Source organism: Aedes albopictus, chromosome 2 (genome assembly GCF_035046485.1).
Source record: "Aedes albopictus strain Foshan chromosome 2, AalbF5, whole genome shotgun sequence".
In the NCBI taxonomy this organism is placed as follows: Eukaryota; Metazoa; Arthropoda; class Insecta; order Diptera; family Culicidae; genus Aedes; species Aedes albopictus.
Window position 1 is genome coordinate 324,076,011 of NC_085137.1, and position 20,319 is coordinate 324,096,329.

General features: G+C 40.0%; 1 protein-coding gene across 2 annotated transcripts in view; it reads right to left on the reverse strand.

The window, feature by feature from the left end:
• The window catches only part of LOC115270379 (LIM/homeobox protein Awh-like), a 189,395-nt gene that overhangs the window by 79,680 nt on the left and 89,396 nt on the right, over positions 1-20,319 (reverse strand). The window lies entirely within an intron of this gene.

Here is a 20,319-nt window from a genome sequence, read left to right on the forward strand (position 1 = left end):
AAGATAATGTTCATAAATTACTTACTACTAGGGACAATGGAAATTCGCGATTTCGCGAAATTGGGTAATGGTCGCGAAATTTAAGAAATCCCGCGAAATTTGGGGAACTTTAGAAAATAACTTCAAAATTCCAACAATGTTAAATTTTGAAACGTAAATTAGCTGATAACTTTTAACAGTGTTAAGTTATTTATGATTGCGAATCTGGCAAAATAAAAGTTTTATGTATTTTTCATCTACTTTTTTTCTGATTTTCGTTACTTCTTCTGTAAATTTATGATTACGCCTCACAAAACCCAAGTGAATTATTAATTACACATGCAAAATTGGTGTTTTCTTCAACGACATGGTTAAACATTTAGTGTCGCGAAATCACCGCGAAATTCTTAATGTTGGCCCGCGAAATTTGGTAAATTTTACCGCGAATTTCCATTGTCCCTACATACTACCTTTTTTTCAGTACTGATCACCCATGGTAGCGGGTAGAGTGCGAAATAAAAGATTTCCTTGCTGGGCGATGGCCTAAACCACTTCCTCACCCGAGTGTCTGTTTTCTAGCCTCCAAGAGATTAAGGAGGAGGTTGACCGGTTGAAATACAACAAAGCCGCTGGAGCAGATCAACTACCAAGCCAGCTTCTAAAATACGGTGGAGAAGCACTGGTGCGAGCCTTACGCTGGGTCATTACCAAAGCTTGGGAGGAGGATGTATTACCAGAGGAATGGATGAAAAGTGTGTCCCATCTACAAAAAGGGCGACAAGTTGGATTGCGGGAACTACCGCACGATCACACTACTGAGCACTGCGCCTACAACATACTCTCTCAAATGTTATGCCGCCGTCTATCACCGATTGCAAAAGTGTTTGAAGGGCAATATCAGGCTGGATTAAAAGGTGAACGCGCTACAAAGGATCAGATGTTCGCTATCCACCAGGTGTTGCTGAAATGCCGCGAATACAACGTGCCCACACATCACCTGTTAATCGATTTCAAATCGGCGTATGATACAATTGATAGAGACCTCATATGGCAGGTTATACACGAATACGGATTCCCGGATAAACTGATACCATCGATCAAGGCAACTTTGACTGGATCGAGTGATGTGCATAGTTCGCGTATCAGGGGCACTCAGGGTTTCGCCAATGATATTGATATAACAAGTAGCTCGCAAATTTGAGACGATGCGATGGCGGAAACGTACATCCGAATTAAACCAGGCGAATCGGATTGTCGAAGACAGGGGGTGAAAAGTCCCAAAAAAATGACCACGTGGTTTATGGACAGCCCCTTATGTGTGTTGTCCGTTGTCATATGTTAGTGCTTGTTCAGTCTGTACAACCTCTGGTTGAAGACGGTGTAGTGTCTTTTATCACGGTATTGCGGTAGCAGTGCGAGGTACAAGTGGCCACCACATTCGTTCGGCTATGAAAGGGTCCGGCAGGGACACAGGTGACCGTGGTACAGCTGTAGCGAATGCAAACAAATTCGTTAAAATAGGGAAGGTCAAGGTGGGCTGGTTAGTATGCTAAATGACCCTACACGAGCCCCGAACTCTTGCTTCAGGTGTCTGGAACCAGGACACAAGTCATAAGACTGTAAAGACTCTCACAGGACCAAACTGTACAGACAATGTGGAGATGAAGGCCATAAGGCACAAAGCTACACAAATCCTCCCAAGTGTATAATTTGTTCATTTGAATCAGTTGCAGAGTAAAGGGTGGATATGGCCATCATAGTGGATCCATACCGAGTATCACCATGGACCCAGCAAAATGGCGGCGATCTGGACGACGGGTAAATACACCATCCAGGAGTTGGTGTCTACTACTTACGAGGGCTTCGTGGGCACCGAGGTAAACGGGGTCGATGGTCAATCGAGAAGCTCACAAAGATGCTGGACTGTATGACGCTGACAAGGCGAAGGCCGATGTTATTTTCGGGTAACTTCAATTCCCAGACCATGGAATAGGGAAACCGTTTCACGAACCAGCGGGGTCAGATCCTGTTGGCTGCACTGACCATGCTAGATGTCGATTTGCCGGTACCAAAAGTACGTTTAGCCATAACGGAGCGGGCCCGATCATCGACGTTATTTTTTGTAGTCCTGGCCTAACAAGTAGTTCGAACTGATGGGTTGACAATAATGCCTCACAACGATCAGCTGGCGTTTCAGTGCAGTATCGACTACAACAACAGTAGGCAGCGTGTATAGATAAAAAAGCGGCTAGGCCGAAGCCAAGCCCTCATACGTGGAAGGCATCATACTTGATTGACGAGGTATTTAGGGAAGCGTTAGCAAAACTTACTCGGTCTGGCAAGTCCACCCTAAGAATAGGAGACCACCGCTCGGCGTACTGGACTCAAGCGATTACGAACCTGGAGCGAGCACGTACCGCTGGCAAGGCCACGCTGACGATCGAGATAATGGTAAGCAGAAAAGCCGGTTTTGAGGGTTCCTATCAGAAAAACTGAATCCCTAGAGTGATGCTTACAGAACCGTGATGGCCAAGACAGGAGGTGTAATGGCTCCTACAGAGCAGTCTTCAGAGATGTTGGAGGGAATCATCGAGAAGCTCTTTCAGCGTCATTTTCTTAGTCCTTGGTTTCTTTTCGTAGGAAGGCAGGGGACTGGGGACCGGTAGTCCTCTACTAATACGATGTATGGACCTGCAAGCACTTGGAGGTAAAGCATACTCCCCTTTATCTGATAACGGGATAAGTTTGCATAAATAAATTAAAATACGCCTATGAGGGACGGAAGCAGCTGAGATATGCAATGGTTGTTCCGTCCTTTTTACGTGTTAGTCTAGATTTACATAACGAAAAGCTCCAAGGGGACCGATCATGGATCTAAACCAGGCATCGTCAGTATATCAAACTATAGTTTTGCTGAAACATCCGCGTATCTCGTATGAGTAATACATATTTCAAAAACTTGCATTCTTTCCTGAAAGTGTGTGAGCCAAAATTTGGCATCGTTGAGGCATCTTTAACCATGTTTGTGGGTTCAGTCACCAAGCTTTTCGAAACAAGTAAATAAAATGCATACTTTATGATCTGAGTACTCATTCGCAACATTCAAAAACTCTCCAATTTCTCTTAATCCCCTACTGCATATAACAGTAATATCTTCAAATTGCACACGAAAATCCAATGCACACACTCACTTATCGCAAAGCGACAATAATAAGTGATTATCGCGTAAAGCTTATACTTATGTTAATCCCGAAAGTCAGGCAGACATTAATCTTAATCCGGTCTGCTGGGGGATTATCCTTTTTCGCTTCTGCACACACACGCTATTGACTCTCGCCTTTTGCAATACCTCTCTGCCTCTTGTCCTTCCGATCGGTGCGGTGTCGTCAACCGTGTTTCGTTCGGTTATTGAATGAATCCCGCAGATGAGAGGTGAGAGGGTCTTAAGGTAAAGCGGCCCTCCGCTGCGTCATGTTCCAGTCTTGTACCTCTAAAATTCACCATTTGACAACGACCAACGCTGCCGAAGCCGAAGCCGGTACGAATGTGTTACCTCCACGCGGCAAGTAGGATGGTCGTGTACAGTGATTTTTTTTTTTTTGAAAATGAAAAGCCGAGAAAGAAAACAAGCCGTAAGAAAAGATAAATACGGGATTTCGATCTTGACACTTTAAGGAGCCGGTAAGCCGAAAGGTAAGGTTGTTCGCGCTGCCAAAAAGACCACGAGCCGACGGCAGACGGGGGATGAAGAACTAGTGAATTAGGGTGAGTTTTTTTGTTGGAATGAAATATAGGTATCATTTATTTAAATAGAAACACTCAATTAAAAATTGCATTATAGTGTTTATGGCAATTCTTATAATAATTTATACTTACGATACTTTCCAATACATAATTCATTCATTCCGTTTAAGTTCTTTAATAGCCTCATTTTCCGCATAGGTTCTTTAAATGCACTTAGGTCAGGAAGCAGTCCCGCCCTGTTAACGTCGAAAGTGGCCACAGTCCTCCTTCCTCCATCCTCTCTGGTATTTGTTAAGCAGATTCTTCAGAAAACTTTAGATGATAAGCCTCACCCTAATGCGCGCTAGCATCAGTCTTGCCTTGCTCGCGTCTCAAGCTCTAACTCTGACAGATACTGCGTGGGTTGCTCGTAAGCTTCGAGTTTTGCACCAGACTGGGTTCATCATGTCAACCTGCCTGTGAGCCGCCTCGTGGCTAGTCGTCGTCGTTGTCGTGCGTCGGATCGGAACTGAACTGATGGATGGACGACGGAGAGGTCGGCGTCGGTGGTGTAGTGGTAAGCGTGGTTGCCTCTCACCCCAGTCGGTCGGGGTTCAATTCCCGTCGACGCCGATGGGATTTTCTGAGACATAAAATCCGTGATCACGCCTTCCCTCGAATAGGAAGTAAAGCCGTAGGTCCCGGCCCATGTGTTGATGGGTTCGATATGTAGGGTCCTCAGGTGTGGTGGTTGTCTCCTTGGGGCGTCGGAATTTAAGGCTTAGCTCCTAGACCCAGCCGACGTAAAACACAACTGGCGCCGAACGGTGCTAGTTGGCCAGAAAAAAGAAGAAGAAGAAGAAGACGACGGAGAGACATTTAAATCCCAATTTTAAGTGAGTGAGAATTACAACACCGAAGTGGAGAACGCTGCACAGGACTGCGTACTGGATGGAGGAGGAGATTGGAGGTTTAAATCTCCCGAAGTCGATAGGGAATGTTCGCCTGCGGTGCGTTGCGAGTACAATGTGTCATACACCCGTCAAGATGTCTGCTGTAAGGACGAGAGGCGTATGTTGGCGCGAGACTTTCAAGACCGGAAGCTGCTTCTGCTTTGCGTCACATTCTGTCAGGTAAGGTAGCGCAACAACGGCATAATGCGACACAACAACCATATTGATCGCTATTCGATGGACAGTAGCAGATTGAGGAGGTGATCGATTATATGTATGCTTTGTGGAATGAGGCGTCTTGGTCGGAGTTATGGCAATAAATGCAAATGCACAATCTTCAAATGATTGATTAGAAATTTGTTATTCTGTGATCGTGATTGGATTACGAGAATCTAGTCTAGTCTAGTCTAGTCTACACATACACAGCCATTCATTGAAAGAATCCTGGAAAATGATAGGATCGACTACTCCTATCATTTTTCTTGTCATTATTAATAGTTGCAGTGCATCAGAGATGCATTACAAGCATTAAAGCGGCCAGGCCTACTGTGCAGCGTTTTTATTGTTTTTTTTTTGTAATCAGCAAACGGGGACATCTCGTACCAACCGTTCTGTGAAAAGGGAGAATAATATATCGCTTCGTTGGGAGTGACTTTGCTAAGAATGTTAATGTCACTCCATGTCCTCTGGAATCCTGGGATGGGGCAACGGTATTTCCCCCGTATGCCCTGGCTCTCAAGCCTAGGCTTAAGCGCCTTTACTCGCTCTCTGAAACGAGATCAAAAGTTATGGTATACATTCCTCCCCAAATAAATATTTCCCCGTTATTTGTGGATGCTATTGATACAGGTTCAAATAAAAGAAAAACAAATCTGAAAGATCTCAGCATGTTGATTCTAATTTGCTACAAATATGCCATTCTATTAGAAAAAAATTGAAGACACTACATGACGAAGGGATGATAGTGTTGGGAATACCCTCAAAATTCGATCCAGTACTCAGGAACTGAAGTCATTTGAAAATATCATCATCATCAGAAAATTGATTATATTGAAATGGAGTATAAAAACTCCGTATTATAAGAAACATAAAAGTAAAATAAGCAACCTCAACGGAAAAGTTTAAAAATCGCAGAAATCAACCCAAAGGCTGTTGCGTGGTCGTTTAGTAGCATCATACCACATCTGTGTACAGCCAGCGAGACGTTTCCATCAGGCATGGTACACGTGTTGACCAAAAAAATGCATTATCAATTACACTCACAAGTGTGTACCTTAAAACAAATCAGAAAGGTCTCACCGTTTTTTTTCTGATGATCGTCTAGAGAATGCTGCAACGGCGTCAATCCTGATCCCCAACATTCTATCAGCAACATCATGATGAGCCAGAGTTTTCCGAATCCACTTGATTTTCCATCAGGATGCTCCACAATAAATCCTCATTCATGATCGTGATTGGATTACGAGAATGAGCTAAAACTTTTAAAACCAACAACTGCATGCACCTATTTTTCTCATTTTTTGTTATATTGAGAACATAATGTTCTTCGTTATTCCACAAAAAATGATAATAAATACATGAAGTTATTGGTTCATTTGCTCCTTATTCAAGTATTGCATTTATAAATTCAAAGCTTGTAATTTGTGAGATATTCTTGAACAGTCTCAAATAACATACTAATAACAAACATTATAATAGTATACTATTATTGTAAAAGTCGTAATTTTATATAGTTGACCCAAAATCATTCATAATATCATTATAATATCATACTTTACCATCATACCGAAATATGACATTTATTTAATTTTTTTTTGTTATTATTTTATTATTACAATGGCAAAATAAGTGATTCTTTAGTTTTTATCTATATTTATTTATTTTATTTTATTGTCCTTCATCGGGCATTAAGCCTTAATGAAGCCTGGCAAGGAAAAGCCTTTTTGAGTTGCCCACATCACTCGACTCACTCAAAAAGGCATAAAAACCCTACATCTTTTGCAGGTTTACAATATTACAATATGCTATATAAATTTAGCTATTATTTTTGTTACTTGAAATCTTATACTAATTTCAAACAAACTAAAAAACAAATTTTGTCATTCAAACACTATGTTTTAGTGGTAAAATTCGCCCTTCATTGGCCATTTCGCTCTACCCGAGATGTAGTTAACCCGCAAACACCCGGGACGATCTACTTTTGGCAGAAATGCAATATCTTCTTTGTTTTAAAAGATTTTACCCCGGATTTTTTTTTATAGTCAAGGGGAATAGTTGTGCTAAGAAATGCATGATACCTCCCCCCTTTGCACCCTCCCCCCTTTTGCGGGGAGGCGAAAATACGTGGCTTTTTTTGTATTTTTTATAAATTCTACATGTTTTTGCTGAAATTTCATCGTTTTGCTAATCATCAATAGTTTTCACTGATCCTAGACATGCAATGTATTACTACCCATCATAGTCTGTTGAAGTTTTGATCCCAGAGCTATTCTAAGGCCTCCAAAGTACTCCGAAGTTTGTGACACAAATCTAAGATTCTCAACCAAATTTTATACACGATGAATGATTACAGAACATTGTCTACGGTACTCAAAAAGCCTCAAAGCACCCCTAGAAAATTCATGGTACATGAACTGGGTGATCTAGGTCATCCAAACTACTCTGGAATTTATTTTCTTAAGATCTAAAACATCTACCATCGTTTATGTTCACTCCGTCCAAGAAATTTAGTCACGTTAATGTCCATTACACCTCACAATGCTATGAGCAACTTGATATTGTGGTAGTTGGACATTCCGTGAAATACAAATGGCCTCCAAAACACTTTAAAGTTTGGCTTACGATATATACATACTGTCTTATGCTTTAGTTGTGAAAATTTTTCATTGAATGTAGTCTATAGTGCTGATGGAACCTCAGTGCACATCTATAATGCTTTTGGTACATTCATGGGATATTCCAGGCTTTCCAAACTATTCTGGAATTAGGAACTTCAAGGTCTACAGGCTCTACTCTTGTTTTTATTCACTCTATTGGCATAATTCTTTCACGATTGTGTCTGTTGCACCTCATTATATTACGAGTATCTGTATTTGTTGCTATTTGAGTGTCCAAATGGACCCAATGTATTTTGAAGTATGGGTCGCAATACAGACAATCTTAGGATATTTTTATTGTAGCGAATGCTCGCGGAATATAATCTACGCTACTATTAGAACCTCAGGGTGCAATTCTGATAACTTAGCGACATTCAGTTGGTGATCTAGGTCATCCAAACTATTCTGGAATTAAGATCTTCAAGCTTTAGAAGCTCTACTCTTGTATATCTTTATTTTATCGATGTACTTCTTCCACGATTACCTCTGTTGTATCTCATAATTTGTTGAGTATTTGTGTTAATTCCCAGTCAACACATGATCGCATATGATGTTGAGTAGGATGCAAAAGTGGAGGCGATATACGCACACTTTACACGCATTTAACTGGAAGCCACTTTAGCATCCTATCCAATATCGTATAAGACTTTGTGTTAGCTGGGTTGTGCATACAAATGTTCTTTATGGTATTTGAAAGTGTCGGAAATTACCCTAGAATTCCTCTCGCGGAATATAATCCACGCTACTATTATAACCTCAGAGTGCAATTCTGATAACTTAGCGACATTCACTTGGTGATCTAGGTCATCCAAACTATTCTGGAATTAAGACCTTCAAGCTTTACACTCTTGTATCTCTTTACTTTATTCTTCCACGATTACCTTTGTTGTATCTCGTAATGTTTTGAGTATTTCTTTGTGTTGCTTGTCCATCCACTGACATACAAATGATCTTTATGGTATTTGAAAGTGTCGGAAATTACCCAAGCATTCCTCTAGGCGTTCCTCGGAAATTCCTCCAGGAGTCCCATAGAAATTCATCGTGATGTTCCCCGAGAACATGTACGAGTTTCTAGGGAATGCCTCAGGACTCCCGTTAATTTCTTCAGGAGTTTCCCAGCAGTTTCTCGAAAGTTTATTCAGGAGCTATTCTGGAATTCCTTCAGGAGTTCCTCAGGAATTACTTCAAGAACTTTTCGAAAAATCCTGCATGAGTTCCTCGAAGAATTCCTCCAGAAATTCCCCGAGGATTCCACGAGAGTCCTCCAAAGATTTCTCCAGGCATTCCCTTAAAACTCTTCAAGGAAATTTTCTCAAGAGTTCATCCAGAAATTTATCCTGAGATTCCTCCAAGAAGTTTTCCAGGGATTCCTTCAGGATTTTTCTTAGGAATTTCTCCAGGGATTCCTCTAGCGATTTCTCTAGAAATTCTTCCAGGGATTCCTTCAGGAATACCCCCAGGGATTCCTTCGCGAATTTCTCCATGGACTCATCAAGGAATTCAGTCAGGTGTTTCTCCAGGAATTTTTCAGGAGCTCCTTCAGGAATTCATCCAAGATTTTCTCCAACAACTAGTCCAGGGATTTCTTCAGGATTCAAGGGATTCTTCCAGAAATTCTTCCAGGGATTCCTCCAGAGTTTCCTCCAGGAATTCTTCCAGGGAATACTCCAGAAACTCCTCCAGTGAATTTCTCCGGCTAATCTTCCCGGGTAATTTCTCCAGAAATTCCTCCAGGAATTTCTTCATGAATAACTGCTAATTTATGTATGAATTCATCAAGGGATTCCTTCAGAAATTCCTCCACGGTGTCCTCCAGAAATTCTTCCAGGAGTTCCTCCAGAAATACCTCCAGGAATTCCTCCAGCAATTCCAACAGGGGTACTTCCCAGAATTCCTCACAGGGATTCCTCCTTAAATTATTTCAGGGATTTTATAAATCATTCCTCCAGGAATTCTTCCTGGATATAGTCCAGGATATATTCCAGAAATTCCTTCAGCAAATATTCCAGGAGTTCTTTCAGGAATTACTACAGGAATTTCTCCAGGAATGACTACAGGAATTACTACAGGAAATCGTCTTGGAATTGTTCAGGGAAACACCCCAGGAATTCCTTCAAGAAATATTCTAGGAATTCCTCCAAGAAGAACTGCAGGAATTTCAACAGGAATTGCTGTAGGAATAACTACTGGAATTTCTCCAGAAATTCCTTCAATTCCAGTTCTTGCGAAAAATACCTCATGTGAATTCGGAATTACTCGCATGAATTACTCCATGAATTCTTACAGGAAATAATTCATGAAATCCTCCAGAAATTCCTCCAGAAAATAAAAATTGAAAAAAAAATAAATTCTAAATTTCCTCGCAGTTTAAGGAAATCTTTAAGAAATTCCTCTAAGAACTTCCCTGGGAAATTCTTTAAAAATTCCTTCACAAATTACTACACTAATTCTTGCAGAAAGTACTGCAGGAATTCCTCCAGGGCATTCTCCAGAAATTTCTTCAAGAAATTCTTGAAGAAATTCTCGAAAGTATTCTTGTAGGAATTTTTGGAGGAATTCCTGGAGAAATCCCTAGAGATTCTTGGAGGATTACCTGAAGTAATTCTTGGAGGAATTCCCGGGGATATTCCAGTAGGCATTTCTGAACGAAGTTCTGAAGGTATTTATTGAAAAACCCTGGAGGTTTTCCTAGATAAATTTATAAAGGAACTCCTGGCCAAATTCCAGGACGGATTCTTGGAGGAATTTTGACATAAATATTGGAGCAGGTCTTGGAGAGATTCTTATTAGAGTTCATGTTGGACTTCTTGAAAGAATTTCTGAAAAAAATCCTTGAAGGAATTCTCGGTGGAATCCCTGGAGTTGTCCCGGGAGTATTTTCTTGAGGAATTTCTGGAGGTTTCCTGAAGATTCTAGGAGGTATTCATAAAGGAATTTCTGGTGCATGTTTTAAATGAATTTTCAAAGGAATTTCTTGAAAAAATCCCTGGAGGAATTTCTAGCGAAATTCCTGAAGAGATTATTGGCAGATATCTTAAAGGGTTCTCTGGTAAAATTCTTGGGGAAGGTACAGTAGGAATTTTTGGAATTCCTGGAGGGATTCTTGGAAGAATTCTAGACAGATGTCTTGGAGGAATTTCTGGATGAATCCTGAAGGAATCTCCGGAGTAGTTTCTGGAGGAATTGCTGGAGGAAACTCTGGAGGAACCGCCGGGGAAATTTCTTGAATCCTGAAGAAATCCCTGGGTTAGTTGCTGGAGGAAATCTTGGAAGAACGTCTGAGGGAGCTCTGGAGGAATTCCTGGAGGAATACCTGAATAAATTCCTGCATGGAGGAATCCATGCAGGAATCCCTGGGGTATTCCTGAAGGAATCCCTGGAAGAACTTCTAGAGAAACCGCTGGAGGAATCCCTGGAGAAATTCTTAGGAAAATTCTTGGAGAAAAATCCTTGAAAATTTCCTGGAGGAATTCCAGAAGAAATTTCTGAAGGAACTCTTGGGAAAAGCTCCTTGATGAGTTTTTAGGGAATGGATGAAGAAATCCTTGTGGGACTCCCGTGGAATCTTCGGGGAATTTCTGAAGGAATTCCCGAGGAACTCCTGCAGGATTTTTCGAAAAGTTTTTGAAGTAATTCCTAAGGAACTCCTGAAGGAATTCCAGAATAGCTCCTGAATAAATCTTCGAGAAACTGCTGGGAAACTCCTGAAGAATTTCACGGGAAATCTTGAGACATTCCTTAGGAACTCGTAGACATATTGTCGGAGAATATCACGATGAAGTTCTGAGGGACTCCTGGAGAATACTGGAAAAACTTGTAATTAGAAGGCACGAAATGTTGCTAATTGGCAAATTGAGAGATGAAATTTGTGAAAAAAATCGCGTTCTGGTGGGATTCGAACCCACGACTCCGTATTCGCTAGACCGGCGCTTTAACCAACTAAGCCACAGAACAGGTAATGGTTCTGCGGAATAGAAAGCCAAACTGACTCCGAAGCCGCACCGTGAACACTCCTATTTCACAAACTCATTTCTCTTTTCGGCTTAGATGCCAATCCACAACACACTCCTGTTTGTGCCCACTACCTACAAGCGACTACGGAGTCGTGGGTTCGAATCCCACCAGAACGCGATTTTTTTCACAAATTTCATCTCTCAATTTGCCAATTAGCAACATTTCATGCCTTCTAATTACAAGTTTTTCCAGTATGTTTCAGACATACCAGCTAACCTGGTAAAATGCCAGTAAAATGGGCAATATGTATCATTGTACTCCTGGCGAAATTTCCGAGGAATGCCTAGAAGAATTCTAGGGTAATTTCCGACACTTTCAAACACCATAAAGAACATTTTATGTTAGAGGATGCACAACCCAGCTAACACAAAGTCTTATATGATATTGGATAGGATGCTAAAGTGGCTTCCATTTAAATGCGTGTAAAGTGTGCGTATATCGCCTCCACTTTTGCATCCTATTCAACATCATATGCGATCATGTGTTGACTGGGAATTAACACAAATACTCAACAAATTATGAGATACAACAGAGGTAATCGTGGAAGAAGTACATCGATAAAATAAAGATATACAAGAGTAGAGCTTCTAAAGCTTGAAGGTCTTAATTCCAGAATAGTTTGGATGACCTAGATCACCAACTGAATGTCGCTAAGTTATCAGAATTTCACCCTGAGGTTCTAATAGTAGCGTAGATTATATTCCGCGAGCATTCGCTACAATAAAAATATCCTAATATTGTCTGTATTGCGACCCATACTTCAAAATACATTGGGTCCATTTGGACACTCAAATAGCAACAAATACAGATACTCGTAATATAATGAGGTGCAACAGGCACAATCGTGAAAGAATTATGCCAATAGAGTGAATAAAAACAAGAGTAGAGCCTGTAGACCTTGAAGTTCCTAATTCCAGAATAGTTTGGAAAGCCTGGAATATCCCATGAATGTACCAAAAGCATTATAGATGTGCACTGAGGTTCCATCAGCACTATAGACTACATTCCATGAAAAATTTTCACAACTAAAGCATAAGACAGTATGTAGATATCGTAAGCCAAACTTCAAAGTGTTTTGGAGGCCATTTGTATTTCATGGAATGTCCAACTACCACAATATCAAGTTGCTCATAGCATTGTGAGGTGTAATGGACATTAACGTGACTAAATTTCTTGGACAGAGTGAACACAAACGATGGTAGATGTTTTAGATCTTAAGAAAATAAATTCCAGAGTAGTTTGGATGACCTAGATCACCCAGTTCATGTACCATGAATTTTCTAGGGGTGCTTTGAGGCTTTTTGAGTACCGTAGACAATGTTCTGTAATCATTCATCGTGTATAAAATTTGGTTGAGAATCTTAGATTTGTGTCACAAACTTTGGAGTACTTTGGAGGCCTTAGAATAGCTCTGGGATCAAAACTTCAACAGACTATGATGGGTAGTAATACATTGCATGTCTAGGATCAGTGAAAACTATTGATGATTAGCAAAACGATGAAATTTCAGCAAAAACATGTAGAATTTATAAAAAATACAAAAAAAAGCCACGTATTTTCGCCTCCCCGCAAAAGGGGGGAGGGTGCAAAGGGGGGAGGTACCATGCATTTCTTAGCACAACTATTCCCCTTGACTATAAAAAAAAATCCGGGGTAAAATCTTTTAAAACAAAGAAGATATTGCATTTCTGCCGAAAGTAGATCGTCCCGGGTGTTTGCGGGTTAAAACCATAATTAAGATTAGTTAAAATTATTTGGGTCATTATTTTTACTTAATAAAAACACATTTCATTCCATATGATGCACCGGTTAAGATTTTTCGCGTTATTTATTGTTGTCCTACGTGTCAGAAATACTATTTTTCTTACCTAAATTGAGTCTCAATTGGACTTATTAAAATTCCTACATAGCTATAACAAATTACCGACTTCGGTAATTGTTTATCGAAATCTCAAGCGTGTATAAAACATTTTTATCACAAAAAAAATTGTAAAAAAGTAAATTTCGCCAAACTTCGTTGAGTTTGACAGAAAAAATGATGCAATTTCACAGGTTTTTGGTTTTGGCTAATTTTTCTGATTTTTTCGGTGAAAAAGTTCACCGAACGCTCAGTGGTTCATATTTCGGTAAACCATTACTGAAGTCGATGATTTTTTTTCAAGCTACACACTTACAAAAAATCACCGACTTCTCAACCGTTAATTTAGTTTTGGGGTAAACGCTCCCTTAGTGGAGGTAGTACCAATAGTAGCAATTCAGCACTATTTCGATAAAAAAAGCTTATTAGCAAATTCGATGTTTATTAGATGCAACATACTTAATGTATGACATAGTTTCAGTTTTGTGTTTAAGATTTGTCGAAAAACCTATTTTAAGAATTTTTTTCCCATAAGAATTTAATAGGAACCAATGTTAAATTTTACTACCATAATAGAAACCGTGTACCTATAGTTGGTGCAAGTGATTTACAAAAAAAAATACTAAAATAAACGATGTTTTTTTTGCATTTTTCCTTGCATGTACTTAATTCAATTTTAATTCTTCTTGGCTTGTTTGAAACACAATGAATGATACTTACTGCATAGACATTGAATCACCCATATTTGTTGGAATTTACGTACTAAAACTTAACGTAAAGTTGCCTCATTTTTTGAAGTGTGGTGAAATGTGTTAACTTTACATAACATTTTTATTTGCAAAAATCGTTAAATACGTTAAGTTAAAGACACCAAACGTAAATTGAGTTAATTATCTTTGAAATTAGCAAAAAAGAATTAAAATTGAACAACAGATGACGAAGATATCACCAAATCACTTTTCCATGTTTTATGAAAGTGACCCCAAACTTTTGGCTGATACATCATATTGAGGGGTGACCCCAAACTTTTGGTCGATGACATGAAGAGTTAATTTACTTAATAACTTTTTTTCTAGATTTTTTAGCTAAGTTCTGTAAAAAGCAGTTGAAAGCTAATAGAAAATGGGTCATATTACCGCTCTCATCTTAAAATTTGGTCGACCCAACTTCCACCGACACTGCCGTAAGTTTATATTCATTTTTTAGAAAATTTGGCAAATTTTGGTTAAGTTTATATAATTTTTTTTTTGAAAAAGTTTCTTTTAAATCATGTTCAAAGTTTCTTTGACTTATTATCTTTTGAATCAAACCTAGGGTTTTGAAATCGGATGCAAATTGGCGGAAATATGGGCCTAAAAAAATTACATGTTTTTGAGGGGGTGACCCCAAACTTTTGATCGGGAGTGTAAGTACTTGACTAGTTATTTTCATTACCGTGCAAGTCTGCAAACCTATAGCTGCCGACAGTAAATTGATACAAGACAGATTTTGTGTGGCAAGAAAGATTTTGTGTGGCTTTGTGGCCGTGTGGCTAGTGTCACCAAGCACTTAGTCGCATCGTGCTGAGAGGCGTAGGTTCGATTCCCACCGTAGCTGACAGGAAAAGTTTTCGGCTGTGCCACTGGCGTTGCATGCTAGTCCGTTTTCTAGTGTCGTGCTTCCTTCAAAGAGCAAATAGCTCACTGGAAGCATTAAACGTGTCCGTGTTTTTTTTTTTCAAATATTACTTTTTTAACCATTTCATTTATTTGGGGCTCAAGCGTTTAACGCTTTGCGGAGCCGAAATTCAACTTTTGTATGTTATGTACAAACATATCACAGGTCTTGTTTTTTATATAACTCAGTCAATTTTCAACCGATTCTCATGAAATGTTATACACATGTAGGAACGTGTACAAAATTACATGAGAATCGGTTTAAAATTGACTGAGTCATAGCAAAAACCAGACCCGTGCAAAAAAAAGAATCGGGTGTACAGTGTACACGAATTAACTAAATTGACTAAAATGTGCTTGGGGACCATTCGTAAAAAAGTTCTGCTTTTCTTCATCTTACTGGAACAACGCTGGAATAGAGCGTGTTTCTCAACGGAGATTCTCCCAAAAAGATTTTCTGGTGGCATCTTGGGAAATCCCTGGGGAAATCACGGGAGGCATTTCGAAGAAATTCCTAGATGTATTTAACCTAGGATTCCCGCAGAAAGTATTGATACAATTTAAGCCACTAGCTTGAGCAGCTTTTTCTCACTCATTCTCCTTGATCATCGCAAAAGGAGCGAGATGAAATAAGGGGATAGCGTCCCCTCTTCCAAAAATTCCTGCTGTGATTCCTTCTGCGAATACAAGAGATACAAGGACTGCTTCAGAAATTTTCTTAGAATTTTCCCAGTAATTCTTGTTGAAAATTGATTTGCGATCTATTCAGGAATTTTTTGCTGGGATCCAGGAAGGCTACCAGGATTTATTCGGAACTTTCTGGTAGTATCAAACAGGAAGTATTGCTGGGGTTCCTCAGACAAATCAAGCTGGAAATCTCCTTCGAATTCTTGGAGAACTCATAGGAGCAAATACTGTAGAAATCCTTGCTAAAAATGCTCAAATCCCAGTAAGAATTCTTGGGTAAAAAATCGAAGGAATATCTGCTGAGTGCTGATACTCTGAAAGAAATTCCCTAGGGATTTCTCGAAGAAATTTTTGGGGGAATCGCAAGAAGAATCTCTATAGAAATACTTGGAGAAGTCTCCTGAGGAATTCTTCGAAGAATCATAGGAAGGATATGCATAGAAATCCTGAAAGAAACTTGTGAAGCTATCGTAACGAGAATTTAAGAGGAATCCTTTCAGGCATTTGTGGAGGAATTCTAAGAAGGTTTATTTAAAGTTTTCTCTAGGAATGCCTGATGGTATTCTCTAGACATCCCTGTTGGGAAAATAAAAATATGTTCAAGGATTCTTCCAGGAATTTTTACCAGGATTCCTCCAGGGAGTCCGTTTGAAGTTCTTTTATAAATTCCTCCAGTGTTTCATTTAATGATTTCTCCAATTTCTTCTTGAATTCATCCAGATATTTTTTTCCGGAAATTCCCCCTGGAATGCCTGATGAATTTCTGCTAGAAATTTTTGATGGAATTTCTCCACGGATTTCTCCGAGGATTACTCCAGAAATTGCACCGTTGATTCCATTGTGAATTTCTGAAATTTCTCCTTTGAGAATTCCTCGTCCACAAATTCTTGCTGGGATTATTTCAGGTATTTCTGCAGTTATCGCTCTGAAAAGTTCTCCAGGAATTCGTGGAATAGTGGAATATTTCCAGCAGTAATTATTTCAGAGATCCCGGCAGGACTTCTTGGAGGATTCTCACCACGAATTCCTGTAAAAATCCTACCACCAGGAGCAATTTGACAAGATATTTACAAAGGAATCTGAAAAGGCTTTCCGGTAAGAATACGAAGAGGATTTTTTGGGAGAATCCTTAGAAAAAAATATGCAAGAAACCCTGGAAAAAATCTCTGGTTAAACTTCTGGAAGAACCCATAAGGAAGTTGCAGCAGCGATTGCGGGGCGAATCACATAAAGATTAAGTGGAGGAATTCCAGTAAAATTTTCTACGGGTAATTCAAAAGGAATTCGTGGATACATTCTAAGAGAATTTCTTGGAAGAATCCAGCAGGCATTCTTGGGGAAATTGCAAGAGAAATATGCGAAGGAATCTTTTGAAAAATCTCTGAAGTAATCCCAGAAAAAACTTCTGCAGGAATCCTAGTCCGTATTCTTATAGGTTTTCCTAGAGGAATTTCTGAAGGAACTCTTAGAGAAAACCGCGAAGAAATGCCAAGAGAAACTCTTGGTATGTATGGAGTCAGTTTGGCTTTCTATTCTGCAGAATCTTTGACACATTCTACCGTGACGTTACAACGTTTTGACGCCTTTCTGGTTAGATTTTCCACTATAACTCATGAATTTGACCGTAAACACTCAAATATTTTTGCATATTCAGATTACTTGCAAAATTTGCAGTAAATATAGTCTGTTGAACATTTAGGTTTCGTTAGAAGAGCTTGTTCAAAATACGAATTAGTTATACGTTGTATCGTCACGCTATTAATTCCCATTTTAAACATACTTTTCCAATGGAAACCAAATGTTCAACATATTAAACTTATTGGAAATTTTACAAGGAATCTGAATATGCAAAAATATTTGAGGATTTACGATCTAATTTACGAGTTATAGTGAAAAATCTGACCAAAAGGCGTCAAAACGTTGTAACGTCACGGTAGAATGTGTCCTCTACCCTTTCTGTGGCTTAGTTGGTTAGAGCACCGGTCTAGCGAATATGGAGTCGTGGGTTCGAATCCCACCAGAACGCATGTTTTTCAGAAATTCATCTCTCAATTTGTCAATTAGCAACATTCTGTGCCTTCTGTTATTTGTTATTTATTTTTTAACCATGAAAGAGGGAAAAGCCCTAGCCCCTCGTGGCGCAAGTGGTCACACATTTGCTTCATACGCAGATGGTCATAGGTTTAATCCCAGCCCCAACACTTTCGTTAGTTGCACTTTTCCCTTAAAGCAGCTGACACTGACCCTCTTCTGAGGCCATGGCTCAAATTTGCACAAAGTAATATTTTGTCGAGATTTCAGCAACTCCGATTTTTTATTTTGCTGAGGCTCATGTAAAGTTTTGATGAGATTCATCTAAAAACGTTGCTTTTCGCTAGGATACCAGTAAAAAATGTTGCTGTGTTTTACTTATCTATTTTAGCATATAATACAATTATACAGATATTGGCTTTAACGGTTTATGGTCAATCTAAAGGGCTAGGTTTTTGGATTATCCGACGTTTCGATCAGTTTTTTTTACTTTCATCAAGGGAAAACGGTTGACAGATTTTTCTCTTGATATAGCCGAAACTAACCGTTAAGATTGATCCTACCAAGACCGAGGAAGTCAATATGTGAACAGTAGTAGTATTCCTGTCAACTGGAAATCACATAAAATAAATTACAATAATTTCAGATATTTACTCGGGAATAATAAGAAGATCCACTAAAAATGTTATATAACTACGTAAGCCATAATTATCTGATTATTGTAATGTTTCATGAAATTGCGATTGACATAATCATGCTTTGGTGATCGCAACGTTTAGTCAGGGCAATATTTAATCAGCGGTTTACCCAGTTTAATGAGTATAAAGCTCAAACTGTTTTAATGTGTTAACAATGAATATTATCTACTAAGATGACGAAAACGGGCTAGTTCTGCTACTTTATTTGCACTAAGCATTTGACTCATGGCTTGTGTTCAAATAATGTCTACACCAAATTGAACCGTAATAGTTATTTATGTAACGAGTTGTAAAAAGTTGATTTTTTCAGCACGAGTCGTACATTTATCCAAAAAGGCTTGCTGAATTGAATAAATACGAAGAGTACTGAAAAAAAACGAGATTTGCAACGAGTTCCATACAAAATTTTATGCAATGTTTTTTCATTATACAACTCATTTGAGTCGAATAATGTTCATAATGTCGACGAAACAATTGGTTCGACGAGGAGTGCAGGGCGGTTCTGGAGGAGAAGGATGTAGCGCGGGCGGTAATGCTGCAGCATGGAACCCGACAGAATGTGGAGCGATACAGACAGAAGCGGAAGCAGCAGATCCGTCTCTTCCGGGAGAAAAAGCGCCACCTGGAAGAAGCGGAGTGCGAGGAAATGGAACTGCTGTGCCGTTCACAGGAAACACGTAAGTTCTACCAGAAGCTCAACGCATCCCGCAAAGGCTACGTGCCGCAAGCCGAAATCTGCAGGGATAAGGACGGGAGCCTCCTGACGGACAAACGTGAGGTGATCGAAAGGTGGAAGCAGCACTTCGACGAGCACCTGAATGGCGAAGAGAATGTAGGCACGGAGGATATGACTATGTTGGTACAGCAGAGGACGGGAACGAACCAACTCCCACGCTGAGGGAAGTTAAGGATGCCATCCACCAGCTCAAAAACAACAGAGCGGCTGGTAAGGATGGTATCGCAGTAGAACTCATCAAGATGGGCCCGGAAAAGTTGGCCACCTGTCTGCACCAGTTAGTAGTCAAGATCTGAGAAACCGAACAGCTACTGGAGGAGTGGAAGGAAGAGATAATCTGTCCCATCTACAAGAAAGGCGACAAGTTAATGTGTGAGAACTTTCGAGCGATCACCATTTTGAATGCCGCCTACAAAGTGCTATCCCAGATCATCTTCCGTCGTCTTCCACCTAAAACGAATGAGTTCGTGGAAAGTTACCAAGCCGGTTACATCGACGGCCGGTCGACAACGGACTAGATCTTCACCGTACGGCAAATCCTCCAGAAATGCCGTGAATACCAGGTCCCAACGCACCACCTGTTCATCGACTTCAAAGCGGCATACGACAGTATCGACCGCACAGAGCTATGGAAAATCATGGACGAGAACAGCTTTCCCGGGAAGCTTACCAGACTGATAAGAGCAACGATGAACGGTGTGCAGAACAGCATAAGGATTTCGGGTGAACTATCCAGTTCATTCGAATCTCGACGGGGACTACGACAAGGTGATGGACTTTCCTGCCTACTATTCAACATCGCCCTGGAAGGTGTTATGCGACGAGCCAGGCTCAACAGCCGGGGTACGATCTTCACGAAATCCAGCCAATTTGTCTGTTTTGCGGATGGCATGGATATTATTGCTAGAACATTTGGAACGGTGGCAGAACTGTACACCCGCCTGAAACGCGAAGCTGCAAAGGTGGTGAATGCGGCTAAGACAAAGTACATGCTGGTAGGTGGGACTGAGCGAGACAGAGGACAAGTCTTGGCAGCAATGTTACGATAGACGGGGATACTTTCGAGGTGGTAGAAGAATTCGTCTACCTCGGTTCCTTGCTAACGGCTG